This window comes from Molossus molossus, unplaced genomic scaffold (assembly GCF_014108415.1).
Source record: "Molossus molossus isolate mMolMol1 unplaced genomic scaffold, mMolMol1.p scaffold_m16_p_11, whole genome shotgun sequence".
In the NCBI taxonomy this organism is placed as follows: domain Eukaryota; kingdom Metazoa; phylum Chordata; class Mammalia; order Chiroptera; family Molossidae; genus Molossus; species Molossus molossus.
Genome location: NW_023425346.1, coordinates 73,280,102 through 73,300,788, shown reverse-complemented (window position 1 = coordinate 73,300,788; position 20,687 = coordinate 73,280,102). Strand labels below are relative to the sequence as shown.

Genomic DNA, 20,687 nt, shown 5'->3' with positions numbered 1-20,687 from the left:
CATCTTTTTGGAAGCCTTCTCTGAACTCCCCACTTTAAGTGAACCACTTCTGTCTCTGTACTACCAGTGTATCCCCCACTAAGTTCTTACTCCTTACTGACTGACTCAGTGGCTTATTCTCTCCACCTCCACTGCTTTTCTTGCCTGGGTTACTGTAGTAGTTTCTGAATTGGTTTCCCTGCTTCCAGTCTGTTCTCCTTCCAATACAGTCTCCACACTGCAAGCATCAGTGGGGTTTTGCTTGTGTTTTATTTTTATTTTGCAAAAATGCAAATGTGACTCCTCTTGTTTTAACACTTTCATTAATCCCTCATTGTCAGTAGGTGAGGTGAAGCATGTAAAAATCTCCATAAATTAAACCAATTCAGTCTCTCTAGCCTCATATCTTGTCACTCCTTTCCTTGAACATTCTCTTTCTAAACGACTTGTAGTGTCCACCTTTGGCACATGTTGCCCTCTGCCTGAAATATCCACTTTACTTGGATAACTCCTGTTTGTATTTTAAGAATGATGAGTATAATTCCATGCATAGACATGACATGTTAATGACAAAACAGGTTACAAAAAGTATGCATATTTTTATACCTATGTCTTTTTTTTTTTTCAGTTTTAAGGAGAGGGAAAGGAATGCTTTACCCACTAAAGTTGTAATGATGAGAATGGGATTTTAAAGTCTTAATCTGGGTGTTATGATTTTAGGTGATCCTTACTTTATTCTTTATTTATTTTTATTTATTTGGGGGGGTGTTTTCATTTTTTACATGGCCATGTATCATTATTTTTCAGAAAAGAAAGAAACCTCATTTGACAGGAAAAATGCTTGTGTAGTATTTCACTGTAATAAAAATCAAACTTTACTTACTTAATCTTATTCTGATGGGTATTTAGCATGTGTATTAGTCAGTTAAACCAGAGAAGTAGAAGCAGTAAGAGCTCTAGCTCTAGCTCTATTTATCTGTATCTCTGTCTCTGTACACACACACGGAATTGGCTTATGTTGTTGTGTGGGTTGACCAACCACATACCAAGTCCACAAGACAGACAGGCAGGAAGGGGGGAGATCCAGGAGGAAGAGAGCACATATAGCAGGTGCTGTTTGCAGTGTCTGATCTCAGGGAGGACTTAGGGCCTCTGTTAAAGGATTTCCAAGTGATTAAATAGGGTCTAACCAGGATAATCTTCTTTTTGATAAATGCAAAGTCAGCTTATTAGGGACTTTAATTATATCAGCAAAATCCCTTCACAGCAATTCGTTTGAATAACTAGGAGGTGTTTTGTATGCTATAGAACGGCTGTTGACCCCCTCTGTCTTCCCAAAGTCTGCTAGAGAATATTGCTTGTAGTTCAGCCTAATCAGAAATACAGTAGAAAGGGCTGAAAGTTCAGTCTAGCCAGGTTGATGCAGCCTAAAGCCATCACAGGTGTGTATGACTTTTCTCTATGTAAATAGTGATCACATAGACATATTTATACCTACTGAGTAGTTTCTTTGAATACATTTCTTAAAGTGGAAAGGAATTTAATTGTTCTTTGAATTCAGTGATATGGAAAGGAATGATAAATTATGATTTTGAATTAGTAGCTTGGATCTCTAGATGATGATATGGTAGATTTAGAACTTTAAAATAAGGATATAAATGGTCCTGGATATTGAATGGTTTTCAAAATCTTTTATAACAACTTGTGTATTTTAAATTTTGACTTGCCTTTTTTTCTTTTAATGACAAGATATTCCAGTACAGTACTTGAGTTTCTGTGTTTAAAAAAATTCTTTTCACTGTCAGTTGAGTATGAATATATCCTAGGGGAGGATTGAGTAGTCCCATTTGAATTGTGTGACCTTATTTGGAGCAGTCACTGTCACCAAAAGGATGGAGTACTATAATGCACAGGCCTGATTCACTTGCCCATTCCTGTGCCAAAATTGGCCCCAGACTTTAGAGCTCCATAATGCCCCCAGATACATACAAAAGAAGGAGAGAGAGGTGCTGAGCACAAGCAGGAGACATCTGTATAGTGTTGATAACTTCCTTCACTTTGCTTTTGCACTGCCTACGGAGTTTGGAGTGAGAGTCAGATCTGTGTTCTTATTCAGCTACTTACTAAATGTGTGACCCTGGGCAAATTACTTGCCTTTTTAAGCCGTGTGTGTGTGTGTGTGTGTGTATTTCTTCCACTGATTTTTAGAGAAAGTGGAAAGGAGGAAGGAATAGGGGGAGAGAGAGATAGAGAGAAAGAAACATCAGTGTGAAAGAGACACATTGATTAGTTGCCTTCTCCACACATCCTGACCAGGGTGGGACATGAAACCTGCAACCCAGGTACATGCCCTTGATCAGGAATTGAACCTGTGACTCTTCCTTGCTTGGGCTGACACTCTAACCACAGAGTCACACCAGCCAGGTCTAAGCCTCATATTTCTTATTTGCATAATGGTGAAGATAATTATAGGTTATTTAAAGATGATGAGAAAAGGTATAACATGCTTAGCATTGTGTCTGGCACATTGTAAGCACTCAATAATTGTTCATTAATATTATTTTTAGCTGTTTGCCTATCTGTTTTTCTCTTCTACTGGGTTTTGCCTCTAACTTCCTGTGTAAACATATTTTTGGTCAAGTTTTTAAATGTTATTTATAAATAGAATACACAATTTATTTCAATAATATGAAACATCTACAGTTTTTACAATTATTAAAATTACTCCTATAACAAATTATTCTAAGATACTTATTTCAAGATTATACATTTGATGAACTCCAGCCATGTTTATCTTTATTATAAAATATAATTTCTGGTATAGATCATAGGTGTATACATATATTCTGAGTCTTTTTTTTAGACAGTGCCAAAAAGTTTTAGCCTTAAAAACTTAGCTGATAATTATCTGATTATTGATATTAAAAGTGTCCATTTTTGAGCCACTGTGCTAGATGATTTCTGTACATAATTGCTAATATTAATAATTTAATCTTGTTAGATAGGTGTTGTTCTTGTTTAATAGATGAAGAAATTAAGCCTCCCTTACATAAGAATGCATAAAGGATAGGAACAGGCCATTGAAGATAAGACAGAAGAACTGAGTTCTAAGCTCCACTCTGCCTCTTACTTGTTTATGATCTTGGGTAGACCCTTCTGGGCCAAAGTTTCCTTATTTGTAAAAGGAGGATAATGTATTTTATAATATATATTAAACACCTGGTATAGGGTGGTACCTGATGAATGTTCAATATGTGGTAGCTTCTATTATTACTTTTATTACCTAAGAGCCTTCGAAGACGTTATCCCATTACCATTTTGGACAGCAGAAAATGTCCAGAGTGTCTTTATTTTTATTAACTCATATACCATCTTTTCTGAATGATTTTATTACTTCCCAGTGCCTTGCTATATTTTAAGCATATCGGTTAATTTTGTCATACTGTAATTATTAATCTTTTGAAATCAGGACAATATCTGTCTGTTCTTTATTTAGAAGCTCAAAACTATATAAAGGATGAAAAAAGAAGACTTGGAATATTTCATTTATCTCATTGTGGGCATGTGGGTGCTTAATTATTTAAATTTATTAATAACTTCATTTTAGCAGTAGTGTTAATTTATAGTATGATCTAAGAAAGTAGTTTTATAGGTTCCATGGAACTCATATGTAAGCATCTTGAAAGTAAGTATAATCAAAGTAGGCATGTTTGTTTATTTATTTATTTTTAATTTAATTTAATTTAATTTAATTTTTTTTGTACATGCCGCTAGTGGGAACCGAACCCTGGACCCTCTGCTCTGCAGGCCGATGCTCCAACTACTGAGCCAAACTGGCCAGGGCAAAGCAGGCATGTTTAAAAATATTTTTTTATATCAGTAATAAAGTGTTTCTATTTCATTCCACTTCCACATGAGTACTGGGAAATCAGTAGGGTTCTAGAGGTGCAAAGAAGTGGAAAACATAGCTTAAAAGTCCTTTTTAAAATAGAAGTGATGCTATTGTTCACAAGGTTTATTGAAAATGAAGAAAATGATAATCAAGGCTCTTATATCTGCATGTCTGAATATCTAAGGATGATAATTGCAGCAGATAATAGGAAAAATACAATGCATTTAATTCTTTTGTTCTTGAAAATAAAGATATTTTGTTAGTTATTTATACTCAGTATTCTGAGGATCCTCCAGTATTGAGGAAGGCACTGAGGAATTATTGAGAAGTTATTGAACTGGCTGTCATATTTCAGACAGTTGTCTTTGGGTTCATATTCGTTGTAAGAATAGTCTTACACTGTAGTGCTTATCACCTTGGCACATGTGTAGTAGATATTGAGGGGACAGATGGAGAAGCAAAACAGACAAAATGGTTATACTTTTATTTGAAGAGGCAAAGTACTATTTATTGACAGCAGTGTGGCCTATTTTAATTTATCATACTCGTATTCATGAATATGTTGGAGGCCAAATTCTTAAAGGCAGTGTTTTATGGCCTTTTAGAAAACTTTGACATGTCAAGATCACTTGAATGGCTTGTTTCTGATCTTGAAATAGTCCATAGTAAAACATAATGTGAGTTTTAATTTTCTTGTGTGCTTTATTAACATTTTATTCTCTGAAATGACATGACTTTTAGTTTTTAACTTAAAAGATTTTGGTGATGGGTCCCCCATAAAACTTGTCATTCTTATTTCTGTGAAGATATTTGAGTTATTATTGTTAGCTTAAGTCTTCCGTATTTGAGTGAAGATGGAAAGAAAACATCATCAAACTTCGTAACATTTTTCAAACATTTTTATAATTTCTTGGTAAGCAGTTATCAGATGGACTGAGATATCAAATGGAGATGAGATATTAAATTCAGGCTTCTCATTGTTCAAAGATATAATATTCAGCAAATTCAGCTACAGACATTTGTGTAGAAGCATTTGCCTTGCCAGTAAGAGAAATGCATGTTTTAATTTTTTATTGCTTTGCAAATGATCCTCTACTCTATTCTTGAACACTTTTCTTATTTTTGTACTCTATAAATGAATCATGGTTTTGAACTTTTCAACATCAGTAATAAAAGTGAAGTTTGATTGGTTAGTAATAAAGAAGATTCTTTTCATAAAAACAATCATTTTGTCATGGCAATTCCCATTAACTGTAACTGTGTTAGCAAAATAGAAACCATAAAAAGCATTTCATTGTGCTTATACACTTAGCTATGCTTTTGTGCTGATCATATATTTTTATCTCTAAGAACTCTTATAAGCCAAAGAAGCTTCTTCATGACTTAACTTGCCTTTGGATTTTTAAAAAACACTTTTGTTGTATGTAGTTGTATATATTTATCCCAGTGAATACAGTATCCTTAGATATTTTTCCCTTCATGTTATATTTCATTACCCGGTCTAACTAGAGCACTGACTAAAACTTCATACAAATAAATTATATCGTTTTGTTAGCCATGAAGAGGCTGTCATTGTACCAGCATTTATTTCTGTAAGGTAGTATTCACAGATGATGCTTTAGTGATCTGGCCTATTACTGACCTCCTTTTCTTTTTATTAGTTTTTACATTATAGGAAAATATTGCAACATCATGAATTATGAGTAATGTTTTTAATGTTCTTATAAATTAAAAAAATATGTCAATGAAAAATAGTGTAAAAATAAAAGTTACTATATTTTTTCATTGAACATTATTATTGTTATTTTTACTATTCACCTATTTAACATTCTGATTTGGCTAGTGAATGAGAACTAATTATGTACAGTTAACTAAATGGTAATTGATATTTGTTCTTTAGTTGAGATTGTGCATTATTTTTTATGTATTTTCTCCCAAAACAGATTTCTCCTTGCCATTTACTTGTACTGATTTTCCCATAGTGTAACATTTGGTGGCTGTTTGGAGAAGATAAAATAATTTTAATATTAATATTAAAACAAATATTTATAAAGGGAGATACGTTTTAAAATAAATATAAAGTATGTTTTATTATTTAATGTTTTGTATTATCTTTGTCTCATAGGTAAATGACTTTACTAGCCTTTTATAAAAAGATTAGGGTAAGATTAGAATTTAGCTAGTATGATTAAGTCATTTTGCTCTCGGATTCTCTTTTTTTTTTCCTCATTTCCTGAATAACATAACAACTGCCATCAGACCAGAGTTTATGATGGTGGTAAGGCATTGTGGCCACTGGGTTCCAAATTCTGGGGACTAGAGGCCAGGGAGTTGTCGGGTGGTAAGGAAGCTGGAGAGTGAAATTTCAGAAAGGTAAAGTTTCAAGGTAATGGGTTAATAAAATGGAACTGATTGGTGGGTAGGTGGAAATGTAAAAAAATCTATGCCTGAAGCAGTAAAGTGGAATTTATAAATGTAACATAGTCAGGAATCAGTTTGATAATAGATTTAGATGAACAGAGGGAATTCTGAAGTTTCAGATGAATCAGCATTTAATTCTGTCTTTAATGCTAAATCTGTCACTCATAGTAATTGTTAAAATATAACTATTCATACTGTTGTAGTGTATAAACCACATCACAAATTAAGGCTGTAATACATCTGTTTTATTACCTTCATGGATCCTGTGGGTCAGTAAGTCAGATAGGCCACAGGAGGGATGGCTTGTATCTACCTCACAATGTCTGGTTCTTCAGCTGGAAAACCTCAAAGGCTAGAGATGATCCAACTGATGAGGGCTGGAAACATCTGGAAGCATCTTCACTCACATGTCTGAAAATTGATGCTGGCTACGATCTCAGCTGGGGTAGTCTTTTAGAATTTTTACACGTGGCCTGTGAATGTGGCGTGGGCTTCCTCAGAGCCTGGGGCCTGAGGGTAGTGAGACTATTTACTCAGTTCTCCAAAGTATTGGTTCCAAGGTAAGAAGGGATAATAAGCTGCATCACCTTTTATGACCTTGCCTTGGACGTCTTGAAGCAATACTTCTACCATGTTCTATTGGCCACAAGAGAGTTACAAGGGGATTCAAGGGGAGGGGAATTAGACTTCACTTCTTGATGGGGATATGGGAGTTTGGGGAGTTCTAGAAGAGCTTGTGGGACAGATATTGTTGTGGCCATATTTAAGAAATATAGTCTGCTACAGTAACCAAGGTGATGATATACTGGTGCAGAGGGTTCAACTGAGTCTTAAGAGCTGGGAACTGACTAGTCCCATTCATGACCTAATAGAGGTTGTAAATTCGGATGGGGTTAGATGGGAGGTGGCGGTGAGTAGAATAGTGTGTAAGGGTGTAGGGGGTGGTATTGCACATTGCAGTCAGTTGTTTGTGGAGCTCTCTTGCCTTGCATTGTACTTCCTACCCTCATGCACACACTGGCACACACATTCTTTTTTCTTACCAAAGTCCTAGTATATGTGAAGGTTAAGGATAGCTCTAAGGCAAGTATATTTTTAAAACATTTCATAGATGATTGGTACCTCTGGTTAGGAGCATTGGACACTTTGGAGAGAAAGTGAGTTTATGAGTTCATACTGTTAATTTAGTATACATTATTGAGATGTTGTGCCTTAATTTGGTTTGATACCTTTACTTTCAGAACTATGGCAATTTTTTGCTTTCAGGCTTTAGATAGCAAAAGACTTGCTTGCATTTTCTACAGAATACATTTATTTGTTGAGATGAGTACCTACCCCAGCTGGTGGCTTAGTTGGTTGGAGTGTCATCCAATATAACAAAAAGGTTGCGGGTTCAATTTCTGGTCAGGGCACATACCTAGGTTGTGGGTTTGATCCCCAGTCAGGGTGCATACAGGAGGCAACCGATGTTTCTCTCTCTCTCTCTCTCTCAGATCAATAAACATATCCTTGGGTGAGGATTAAAAAAAAAGATTACCTAATTTACGTGCTCTTCTAGGTGCTGGGGTACAAAAATTGGAAACAATTCTTGCCTTTGATAAACTTACATTCTTGTATAGGACACATTTATTGAAGCACGTAATTTCAATATAAAGTGGTGAATCCTATAATAGAAATTCTAATTTAGTGTGCCTTTTCTAAGCATTTTACCGTCTCTCAAACTGAGTTAGGGGTGGTAGTTTTTTAGTGAACATCTCAACTCCTCTCCCTGCCCCTCTACCTTCTAGTCCAGGGGTTTTCAACCTGTGGGTCGCGACCGCTTTGGGGGTCAAATGACCCTTTCACAGGGGTCACCTCAGACATAACAGTAGCAAAATTACAGTTATGAAGTAGCAACGAAAACAATTTTATGGTTGGGGGACACCACAACATGATGAACTGTATTAAAGGGTCACGACATTAGGAAGGTTGAGAACCACTGTTCTAGTCTGTGATACTTGTGATTATTTTTTGGACCCAGTTCAGATTTCATCTTCTCTTGTGCATTCTTTCCTGTTGTCCCCATGCAGAGTTAGTTATTTCTTCAAGAGGATTCCTATAGTGCTGCAAACATACTTCTGGTGTGATGCTTATATTAATAATTATTGAGTACATTCTGTGAGCTAGAGACTGTATATGGCACTTCCATAATTTATCTAATTTTATTCTTCCAACAACCTTACAAGGTAGGTACTATTCCCCCTTTTTACAGATGAGGTAATTGAGACAAGAAGAGATTAAGCAGCTTGGCCACGGTGACTCAAATAATAAGTTGTAGAGTTGGGAGGTATGTCTCACTTCAAAAACTATGTTTTTCCCCTCTACTACCTGCATTCACTTACTGTATTGTAAATGGTTATGTATCTCAGTTCTCTTCTCAACTACCCCATCTCTGGCCCCTGACAGACTCACTAAAAATAGATTCTATATATGTACCCCTATGTTCATAGCAGCACTATTTACAACCACTAAGACCTGGAAACAGCCCAAGTGTCCATCAATAGATGAATGGATAAAAAAGCTGTGGTACATATATACAATGGAATGCTATGCAGCTGTAAGGAAGAAAGATCTTTTATTCTTTGAGACAACATGGAGGGACCTCGAGAGTATTATGCTAAGTGAAATAAGCCAATCAGAGAAAGACAAATACCACATGATCTCACTTATTTGTGGAATATAATGAACAAGGTGGACTGACGAATGAAATAGACCCAGAAACATGGAAAGGAGTATAGTTCAGACTGACAAACCTCAGAGTAGCGGGGTGGGGAAAGGGTGGATGAGATGAACCAAAGAACTTTTATGCATGTATGCATAACCGTATGGACATAGACAACAATGCTGGGGGTGGGGTTGGGAGTAGGGTGTCTAGGAGGGAAAAGGAGAAACATCTGTAACAAAAATAAATTAATAAAAATTGGGAAAAAATAGATTCTAGAGAGCAATGACAATTTCATATTCATCTTTATCTTTTTATTATAGTCTCTGGTACATTTTGGAAGCTTAATAACTTGTCTTTTCAGTTAATGTATATATTTTTCTATGTTTCTGAAGATTTTCTACTCCTGAACTTCTGTTCATAAAGAGATTCTGTGATAACTAGGCTATGTTATTTTCTTGTTTTTTGTTTGTTTGTTCTTGGGGCATTTTGCAGTTCTGCCAGGATTTCAGTACTTGCAATGAGAGATCCAACCCCTTTGTAGAGGATCCTGTGTTTCATGGCTGGCTGGGGGAGTGAGGAAGCAGGAATGGAGAGTTTTTTGGTTATCTAGCTTGCTGCGAGAGAGTGAGTATATGCAAAGTACTTAGAATAGTGGGTAAATAAAAGATAGTTAAAGAAAATAAGTGCTGTTATTACAATGATTGTGTTTGGCTTAGAGTAGTGGGGAGAATTGATCCTTAGTTTGAGGGAAATCTATTTTCCATTTTCTAGGATTAGATTTAGGAACCATTAAATCTTGAAGGTTAACACTGTTAACATTGTTGAGGTTTGATACCTGTGCGGGGCTGTTTTCTCTCTAATTTTTTTTTGCCAGAAATTACACTTGTAATCTTAACCACTTGTTTTTGTATAGTTCTACTATTGATCTCTGTTTCTGAGAAAAGCTCAGACGTGGTGTTAGTGTTTCCTCTTTTGTGAATTCATATTTTGAGTTCTACCTACAAGGTTCATATGTGTTCATAATCACATGTAGTTGACTTGCTTTTTATTGGAAACTAATGAAAAATGTTTTGATTTTTTTAATGGGACAGTCTAAACATAACTATTTGAAATGACACATGAATACTTACGAAGAAAAAATGGAAGGTTTTAAATTTAACTTGTATTCACTTCAGCCAGAGTTATTAGCTTGTTGATGATGTGCATTAGTTTTCTTGATCCTTGTTAACCTCCAGAAGTTTGTCAGTTTTATGAAATTGACCCTTGAATACCATTTTGAAATTGATCTCTAGTTTCACATAGATAGATTTAGGTGACCCATGTTCAAGTCTCATAATTACTAACTTAATTTTACTTTTTTTATTGATTACATTTAATGGAAAAACTATCATTTAGCCACTTTGGTTCCAAAATTAGTGAGGCTTCAGTTCATTAATCTTAAAGGCTTATTCTGGAACACTGTAAAATTGCAACATATTACAAAGACATGTTATAAAACATGGCTTTAAGCCATATCCACAAATACTTGAGTAGAATAAGATGGGCAAAAATAGTCTTGAATCAAATTAATCTAGATAGATCCTCAATACCACATTCTTTGAGGCAACTGAATCAAAGAGGTGAAAAGAACTCAGTTTTATTTCAAGTGCATTCTTTGTCCCGGCTAGGGTCTTTTTTTGTGGTGTTCACTTACTGTCTGCATCAGATTTACTGGGAGTCCTTGTGGCATATTTGGATTCTTGGCCCTCATCTCTACAGTATTCGAATCTCTGAATTTTGGGTTTGGTGGAAGTACACAATTTTATGAAGTTCCTTAGGTGATTCTTCTACTCTAAGGGTTGAAAACAACTGTTGTACGATGATTATAATTGCTTTAATTCTAATAATTAATTATTGCCCAAGAATGTTTATTGTGGGCTTTGTATGATGTTAGCTAATAATAGTTATGTGTTCACTGTCTCTGGAATAAGACTACTTGGGTTCAAACCATGGCTCTTCGCAAATTATGCTTGTGCCTCGATTTTCTTATTGTAAAATAAGGATAATAATAATAATGTATATTTCATAAAGTTGTGAGATGGTAATATGTCAACCACTTAAGTGCTTAGTAAATGCAAGAAGTCTTTTTTTTTTTTTTTTTAATCCTCACCCGAGGACACTTTTTGCACTTATCCTCATATAGAGCAGGAGGGAGAGAGGGAGGAAGAGAGAGAGAGAGAAACGTCGACGTGAGAGAGACACATAGACTGGTTGCCACCCGCACAATCCCAACCCGGTCCCGGGATGAACCACAACTGAGGTACGTGCCCTCAGTGGGAACTGAACCCGGGACTCTCTGGTCCACGGGCCGATGCTCTAAGGGCACGTTCATCAGTTGCAGTTTGTCCTCGGCCTGGTTGGGGTCGTGAAAGTGGTGGCCAGTCAATGTGTCTCTCTCTCTCTTCCTCCCTCTCTCCCTCCCGCTCTATCTGAAGATAAATGCAAAAATGTCCTTGGGTGAGGATTAAAAATAAAATTTACTATTTACCTCAGTTTTACTGAGATATGATTTAAATACCCCTTTTAAGTGTACAATTTAAGGATTTTTAAATATACAGAGTTGTGGTTATTACCACAATTTAATTGTAGAACATTTCCATCACTCCAAAAAATCCCTTGCCTGTTTACAGTCGCTTCTCATCCCCATTCCGAGTCAATCACTAATCTACTTTCTGTCTCTGTGAGATTTGTCTATTCTGAACCTTTCATATAAATGGAATCAAACAATATGTTTTCTTTAGTGTCCCGATTTTTATATTGGGCATGATGTTTTTGAAGCTCATCCGTGTTGTTAGCTTATATCAATACGTACTAGGTTCCATTTTATTGCCAAATAGTATTATATTGTATGGATATACCATATTTTGTTTATTCATTCACTACTTGATGGTCTTTTGTTTCCACTTTTTTACTATTGTGAATAACGCTGCTGTGAACATTCACATACAGGTCTTTGTGTGGATATATGTTTTTTCATTTCTCCTGAGTGAATACCTAGGGTCATATGGTAATTCTGTGTTTAACATTTTAAGAAATTACCAAACTTTTTTTTTTATCCTCACCCGAGGACATTTTTGCATTTATCTTCAGATAGAACAGGAGGGAGAGAGGGAGGAAGAGAGAGAAAGAAACATCGATGTGAGAGAGACACATCGACTGGTTGCCATCCACACAATCCCAACCAGGGCTGGGGACAAACTGCAACCGAGGTACGTGCTCTTAGCGGAAACCGAACCTGGGACTCTCTGGTCTGCGGGTGATGCTCTAACTGCTGAGCTACACTGGCTAGGACAAATTACCAAGCTTTTTATATTTCCATTAGCAATGTGGGTGAGAGTTCCAAATTTTTCACATCCTCTAAACATTTGTTATTTTGTCTTGTTGATATAGCCATTCTAGTGGGTGTGAAATGGTATGTTGTCATTTTGATTTGTATCTCCCTAATGACTAATGATACTGAGTATTTTTTCATGTGCTTGTTGGCCATCATCTTCTTAAATGTATATTCAAACTCTATGCCCATACAAATTTTTTGGGTTATTTGTCTTTTTTGTTATTGATTTGTAAAAGTTCTTTTATATTCTGGAAATAAACTTTATGACTCTTGGGGAATTTTAACTGCTATTACCATCACCACTATCATCATCATCGTCGTCGTCATTATAATCATCATCTGCCTAGACAGAAGTCTAGGTAGTGTTTGACCACAAGAAGATAGATTCTTATTATTCTCTCATTTCATTTGGGTCTCAACATTGAGTTGTGAGGGAGAAGTTCTGCCCTCTTCTATTTCCTGAATTTTCAATCTGTTTTGCTTCTATTTTCTACTTCATGAAAGGCAGGATATTAAAATCCATTTGCCTTGGATATTAATTCTATATCATTCATTCATGTGCTCTCACTTTGGATCATTTTAATTTTTTGTTTACCACTTTGTTAAAAATGAATGGGTGGTTAGGAATATATTGATGAGGGATTTCTGGGATATGATTTATTTGCCATAGGCTCAGTATTATTGGCATTCATTTGACATTATGCAGATCATGCACTGTTGTATGTAATTTTTTATTAGTTTTATGTAGCATATAGACCAAAACAGAATTAAGTCTTGTTATGAGTAGATTAGATATTCTTTATTGTCATAGTCAGATAGACTCCAGTATTTGTCAGTTTTAAATTTGAAACATTATAAAGGCAACAACTATGAAGGTAGACCACACGGTACCACTAAAATCTAAGTACCTTGATTTTTCTTTATAATTTTTTTGTTTTGCTTATCCTAACCCAAGAATATTTTTTCCATTGATTTTTAGAGAGAGTGGAAGGGAAGGAGGGAGGGGGGGAGAGAGAGAAAGAGAGGGTGAGAGAGTCATTGATGTGAGAGAGACACATAGATTGGTTGCCTTCCACTCCCATTCTAACTGGGCCGAGGAACGAACCTGCAACTCAGGTATGTGCCCTTGACGGGGAATCAAATCTGAAACCCTTTGGTGCATGGACTGACACTAACTGCTGAGCCACACTGGCTGAGGCAAATTTCTTTAAAAAAAAAATTTTTTTTTTTATTGATTTTAGAGAGAGAGGAAGTGAGAGAGAGATAGAAACATTGATAAGAGAACATCGACTGACCGCCTGCTGCATGCCCCCCACTGGGGATCAGGCCCACAACCTGGGCATGTGTCCTGACCAGGAATCAAACCGGTGACCTCTTGGTGCCTGGGTCGACACTCAACCACTGAACCATACTGGCTGGACACAGTCTTCTTTATAATTTTATCTTTAGTGCTTAGAATGGTGCCTGGCACAGTCTGTGTGTGTGTGTGTGGGGGGGTGTTGAGTGTGTGCAAATACATACGTATTCTGTGAATACTTATTGAATGAGTGATAAAACAGATTTGTAGAATGTGGTTAAATTTACTTTCTAAAATGAGAACTATATACATACAACTTACTACACATATTTATATACACAAGCAGTAAATAATATACAGTGGATTCTGATGTCAGCAGCAAGTTTCTTCTCTGTAAGGTCTAAACATAACTTGCAGCCAAGGAAATAATTCTGGTGTGAATCTTCTTTCAGAGTCTGAGAATCCCTTTATGTATGCCTTACACTTCTCCAGTCTGTCCCAGAATGTCTACTTCTTGCTTTTGTTTCAGGGCCCTTATTTCAATCTAAGGTAGTTTTCTTTTTTTTTTTTTTTCCAGGGGATTTCAAAATTTTTCTCTTTATTGATTTTTAGAGAGAGAGAGGAGGGGAGGGGGAGAGAGAGGTAGAAACATTGATGAAAGAGAACATTGATCGGCCACCTCCTGCATACCCCTCACTGGGAATTGAGCTCATAACCTGGGTGCGTGCCTTGACTGGGAATCGAACCAGCGACCTCTTGGTGCATGGGTCAACGCTCAACCACTGAGCCACACCTGCTGGACTAAGGTATTTTTCAATCTTTGTATCTGCACTTGCTTGCAGTATATTCTTTTTGTTGTTGTTAATCCTCACCAGAGGATATTTTTTTCATTGATTTTTAGAGAGAGTGGAAGGGAGGGAGGAGCGGTGGGAGAAAGAGAGAGAAAGAAATATTGATGTGAGAGAGACACATCTATTGGTTGCCTCCTACATGTGCCCTAACCGGGGCTGATGATTGAACCTGCAACCCAGGTACGTGCCCTTGACTGGGAATTGGACCCGGGACCATTCGGTGCGTGGGTCAACACTCTAACCACTGAACCATACCAGCCAGGTTGATTGTAGTATATTCTGTAAGTACCTGCTATGATCTGAATTTTTGTTTTCCCCCAAAATTCATTTATGAAATCCTTTTCCCCAAGGCTAATGGTATTAGAAGGTGGGGCCATTGGGAGGTAATTAGGTCCTGAAGGCAGAAGCCCTTATGATCGGGATTAGTGCTCTTATAAAAGAGGACCCAGAGAGCTCCCTTGCCCTGATATCATGTGAGGATACATGAAGAAGTGAGCAGTCAGTGACCCGGAAGAGGACCTTCAACAGATTCTGACCATGCTAATCTTGGAATTTCAGCCTCCAGAACTGTGAGAAATAGATTTCTTTTGTTTATAAGTCACTCAGTTTGTGTATTTTGTTATAAATGGACTAAGACAGTAGAATTAAGCTAATAATTCAAAATGCTGCCTTCCAGTTTTTAAGGTTTATGGAAATGACAGCGTTATACTGCACTTCTCCATTTTTGTTTGTTTGTTTTGTTATCCTCACCCAAAGACATTTTTTAAAAAAATATTTTGTTCAGATAGAGTGGGAGGGAGAGGAAGAGAGAGAGAAACATTGATGTGAAAGGGACACATCGAGTGGTTGCCACCCACACGACCCAACCAGGGCCGGGGACAAACTGAAACCAAGGTACATGCTCTTCGCGGGAACCGAACCCAGGTCTCTCCAGAACGCAGGCCGACGCTCTAACTGCTGAGCCAAACCGGCCAGGGCGCACTTCTCCCTTTTTTATCATGAGCTGTTGAGGTGATGGGAGGTTAGTTTTAATTTTTGTGTGTGTGGAAAGAGTCACTTCCTGCTTACATATCTTGTGTAATATCATTAAACATCCCCTATGAAACAGTAGCTCAGGGACATCACTATTGAATCATATCATTATTAGTGTTATCTGAGATATAGTATTATCTTTGAATTGTACTATAGTTTGCAGGTTGAATTGCTGTTGAAATACATAGCTCTTAAAATTCTAGTTTTGATAAAGTCACATGTCATATTTTAAGTCTAAACATCTTTAAAATCTACTTTAAATGAGACCTTCATATCATAACTGCCTAAAACTTGATGGGTTTTGAAATTAATGTCTGTGTTGATATCACTGAGATCATCAGAATAGTATTTATATCAAACTAGTACATTTATTTCCTTCTCTGTGTCTTGCAGTAACTTGTCCATGTTTAAGAGTTGTCACATCTTTGAGCATTTTGTTATATTAGTAGTATTTATACGTACACCTTTGGCAGAAAGCCATTCAAATTTGGAGATAGGCTGCACATGTTTCTTACTCCTTTTGTATAACACTGTCTACATCATCTTTGGAAACTGAAGAGATGACATCTCTGAGCTTTTGGAATCCAGTTGCCTAAGGATAAACTGGATTTTACTTCATTAGTGCCCAAATGATAGGTTTGTGTAGAGTTATTATAACATTAATCAATTTGATGGATTGGAAATATGACAGTGCTGAAGCAGCATGTGATATTAGTGCCTATTATTCTACAAATTATGTCTTCACCTACATTCATATGCCAGGGGAGGCATGTTGTACATTAAGAATGCAGAATTTAAAAACCAACAACACAGGGCACTTCTTTTCATGGCCTTTCTCTTGTCCTCTTAGGTTAGATCATCCAGAGATGGACTTTGGAGTTAGACTTGTTTATTAGGTCATAGCACCTTCATCCTGACATACCCTGAATTGAATGGAATAGCTAGATCATCCGCTACTACAATGACTTATCAACCAACTTGACACTTGAGAGAGTACTTCAGGTAACATGTAGTCTTTTAAGAGATTTAGGGATAGACATATTCTTAGAATTTATTGGCCAGTAGTCATTTCTTTGAAAATTACAAGGGATTAATAGTGAAGAATATTGATTTTTTTTTGTTATATTGTATTGGTTGATAAAGCTAAAGATAATTAAATGAGAAGAAAATATGTATTTTATTGGGTTGTAGGTGTTTCTTTACCATGTGTACATTTTAAACACTATTTATGCAATATTGATTATCTTACAACTTTCAAAAGTCCAAGCATATAGATCACCTCTCTCTTTTTTAATTTTATTTTTATTTATTTATTTATTTATTTATTTATCCTCACCCGAGGACATTTTTTGTTCCAATAGAGTGGGAAGGAGAGAGAGGAAGAGAGAGAGAGAGAAACATCGACATGAAAGGGACACATCGAGAGGCTGCCACCCGCTCGACCCAACCAGGGCTGGGGTCAAATTGCAATCAAGGTATGTGCCCCCAGTGGGAACCGAACCCAGGTCTCTCTGGACCACAGGCCGACACTCTAACTGCTGAGCCAAACTGGCCAGGGCCCCTCTCTCTTTTTTTAAAAGTTTGTTCTCCAACATAAATGCTATTAGGAATGGAGAAACTTTCTTTGAAAAATTCAAAAACTCTTGTTTGGATTAAAAAAAACCAAAACTCTCTCTTGCCCAGCTGGTGTGGCTCAGTGGATTGAGCATCATCCTGTGGACTGAGAGGTCCCAGTTAGATTCCCAGTCAGGGCATATGACCAGGTTGCAGGCTCCATCCCCAATAGGGGGCGTGCAGGATGCAGCCGATTATTGTTTCTCACATCGATGTTTCTATCTCTTTCTCTCTAAAAAAATCAATAAAAGCGTATTAAGAACAAAAACACCTTCCTATTCCACTGAAGACTGAAACCTTAAGAGGTAGCTCCTTTGCTTCTGTAAAAGAGATACTAAATGTAAAATAATCATTTTGCCTGGGCAAAATTGGACTGTGGGTAAAGGACTAGGTGGGTAAAAGACATTAATAACATTAATTGAATAGAAACTTTGTTATGAAGTGCTGTGATATGCAGGTCATATGCCCTGCCTTGTTTCTAGATGTTCTTTATAGCTATAAAATAGGAATATATTTCTTTTTTATAAAAATGATAAAAACTTTCATGGGTCTTTTGCAAGAGAATAAGAAGTCATTCTAATATATTTTTTTTAATCCTCATCCGAAGATATTTTTCCATTAATTTTCAGATAGAGTGGGAGGGAGGGAGAGAGAGCGGGAGAGAGAGACAGAGAACTATCGAAGTGAGAGATACACACTGATTGGTTGCCTCCCACAAGACCCCAAGCAGGGCTGGCGATCAAACTGTGCCCTTGACCGGAATCGAACCCATGACTCTTTGGTCCGAAGGCCGTCTCTCTAACTGCTGAGCCAAACCAGCCAGGGTGAAATCATTCTAATTTTAAAGAATGAATTAATGTAGCTCACTGAGTACTTTAGAGTAAATTATTGCTTTGGTATTAAAATGATGTAGTAGTTTCTTATTGTGAAGAATACATTTCTGAAAAATGGGTAATTTTACTTTTGAACTTTTGTAATAAAAATATTAGCTTTAATGATACTTATACCAAAAAATTTGTGTTGCATAATTTGAATTTTATATTTTGACATGTGTTATTATAAATGCCACATTTAGTTTGAAGCAATTGAGAAACCAAGTCTCTAATAAATAATCTTGGGACCATAGGAATTTTTCACATTCTAGGAACTTACTGCCTGGAAAGGGAGATAAGAATTGACATAATAATAGAATAGAGTGGAAAGTAATATATGATCTAAGACAAATGCAAACTGCTATGGACAGTATAGATAAAGGAGAAGTTAGATTTGTTTAGTTACAACAGCCTTCTTGATGGAGGTAGCCTTTTAACTTGGTCTTGAGAAAGGTATAGGATTTAAGTTTGTGCTGCTGAAGGAGTATTCTGGACAGGGGAATAATTTGGGAATGTGAGAAAGTATGAAATGTATGGGGGAAATTTTAGGTGCTCTCATAGGATATGAGGGTTCTGTTGTTAGGTAGATAAGGTAGGCAGATATCCCTTCCTATTCATTTGTGTTCTTTTCAAGCCTTTTCTGTAGTTAAAAAATGATTTTGCTAAAATGGAGGAGTACTCTTCTTTTTTTTTTTTCTTTTTTTCCAAATCTTTATTGTTGGATGTAAAATGTATTACAGATGTTCCACATTTTTCCCCATTGACCCCCCTCCTCCCCACTCCCGCCCCCTTCCCACCTTTTCCCACACTATTGTCTGTGTCCATTGGTTATGCATATAAGTTCTTTGGTTTATTTCTTCCTACCCCCCAACCCCTTTCCCTTTGAGGTTTGTCAGTCTAGCAATGAATTTGTGCTTCTTAATCCCTTCACCTTTTTCACCCATTCCCCCAACCCCCTTCCCAACTGGCAACCAACAAAATGTTCTCTGTATCTATGAGAATGTTTCTGTTCTTCCTGTTCATTTTGTTTGTAGATTCCATTGTTGATAGATATGTATTCATTGCCATTTTGTTTGTTCATACATTTTATCTTTTTCTTCAAAAAGACCCTTCATCATTTCATATAATAACGGTTTGGTGGTGATGAACTCCTTTAACTTTTTCTTGTCTGGGAAAGTTTTTGTATGTCCATCGATTCTAAATGACAGCTTTGCAGGATAGAGTAATGTTGGTTGTAGGTTCTTGGTTTTCATCACTCTGAATATTTCTTGCCACTCCCTTCTGGCCTGCAAAGTTTCTTTTGAGAAATCAGCTGACAGCCTAATGGGTACTCCCTTGTAGGTAACTAGCTGCCTTTCTCTTGCTGCTTTTAATATTCTCTCTTTGTCTTGAAACTTTTGCATTTTGATGATGATGTGTCTTGGTGTGTGCCTCTTGGGGTTCATCTTGTTTGGGACTCTCTGTGCTTCCTGGACTTGTATGTCTGTTTCCTTTACCAAGTTAGGAAAGTTTTCTGCCATTATTGTTTCAAACAGGTTTTCGATTTCTTGTTCTTGCTCTTCTCCTTCTGGCACCCCCAGGATGCGAATGTTGGCACGCTTGAAGTTATCCCAGAGGCTCCTTACTCTATCCTCATTTTTTTGGATTCTTTTTTCTTTTTGCTGTTCTGATTGGGGATTTTTTGCTTCCTTATATTCCAAATCGATGGTTTGCTCCTTGGGTCTACATACTCTATAATTGAAGCTGTGTAAATTATTCTTTATTTCAGTTAATGCCTCCTTTAATTCTAACTGTGTATCCATGATTTCTAACTGGTACTTTTTTATGCTCTTGAGGCCCTCCCTAAGTTCACTGAGGTTCTCACTAAGTTCATTGAGCATCCTTATAAGCAGTATTTTGAACTCAGTATCTGTTAGGTTGCTTATCTCCCTTTCGCTTAGTTCTTTTATTGGGGTTTTGTTCTGTTCTTTCATTTGGGACCTGTTTCCTTGTATCCTCATTTTGGCTGCCTCCCTGTGTTTGTTTCTGTGTATTACTTAATGAGAAGTATGGGGCTCGCTGAGACCTGGTGCTGCTCGTTTGAAAGAATTAGGAAAAACCTGAAGCAGGATCCAAGAGAGGCCAATCCTATGGTTAAGCAAGTGGCAACAGCTTGAAAGTTGTGTGGGGCGGGGCGGGGCCTCAGGGAGTCAGCAGGGCGGGGCTACCAGTGTGAGCCAGGTTGCTGGAGTCCCAGATATGGTGGCTGTCTGCCGCCCCCAGGAAGGGCTCACCAAAGGAACAAAGGCCTCTGACAGCACGTTTGTCCCCGAGGAAGCCCCCTCTCCAGCGCTCGCTCCAGTGCCAAACAGCTCAGTTCTTCCCTGTATGTCTCTGGTGCCCCTTGAGCTGCCTCCCCTCCAAGCTTAGAGGGAGAGAGTCCGATAAGTCCGTGCGCGGGCCCTTTAGGGAGCTGCCTGGGGTTCCAGCCGCTTCAGCTTCCCTGAGCCTCAGTTTCCGCTGGTTTTTCCAGCCAGAAGTTATGGGGATTCTCTTCCTGGCACTGGAACCCTGAACGGGGCACCTGGTGTGGGACGGGGACCCCTCAGTCCTCAGGGAGGACCTTCCCAGCCACGGGATCCTCCTGATTTTTATCCACCACACTTGGGTGTG

The 20,687-nt window shown here is 37.3% G+C and overlaps 1 protein-coding gene across 6 annotated transcripts in view; it reads left to right on the top strand.

Annotated features, from left to right (window-relative positions):
- Positions 1-20,687, top strand: part of MTX2 (metaxin 2) — a 65,865-nt gene that overhangs the window by 1,905 nt on the left and 43,273 nt on the right. Inside the window, exons 1-3 of one of the 6 annotated variants that reach the window (XM_036254796.1) lie at positions 8,543-8,618; positions 9,489-9,620; positions 16,400-16,551. The exons of 2 other annotated variants lie outside the window; for them this stretch is intronic. The gene's annotated coding sequence lies outside the window, so the exon portion shown is untranslated. Of the gene's footprint in view, positions 1-8,542; positions 8,619-9,488; positions 9,621-16,399; positions 16,552-20,687 lie in introns of those variants that run through there. 3 more of the 6 variants (XM_036254795.1, XM_036254798.1, XM_036254797.1) reach the window with 3 other exon arrangements.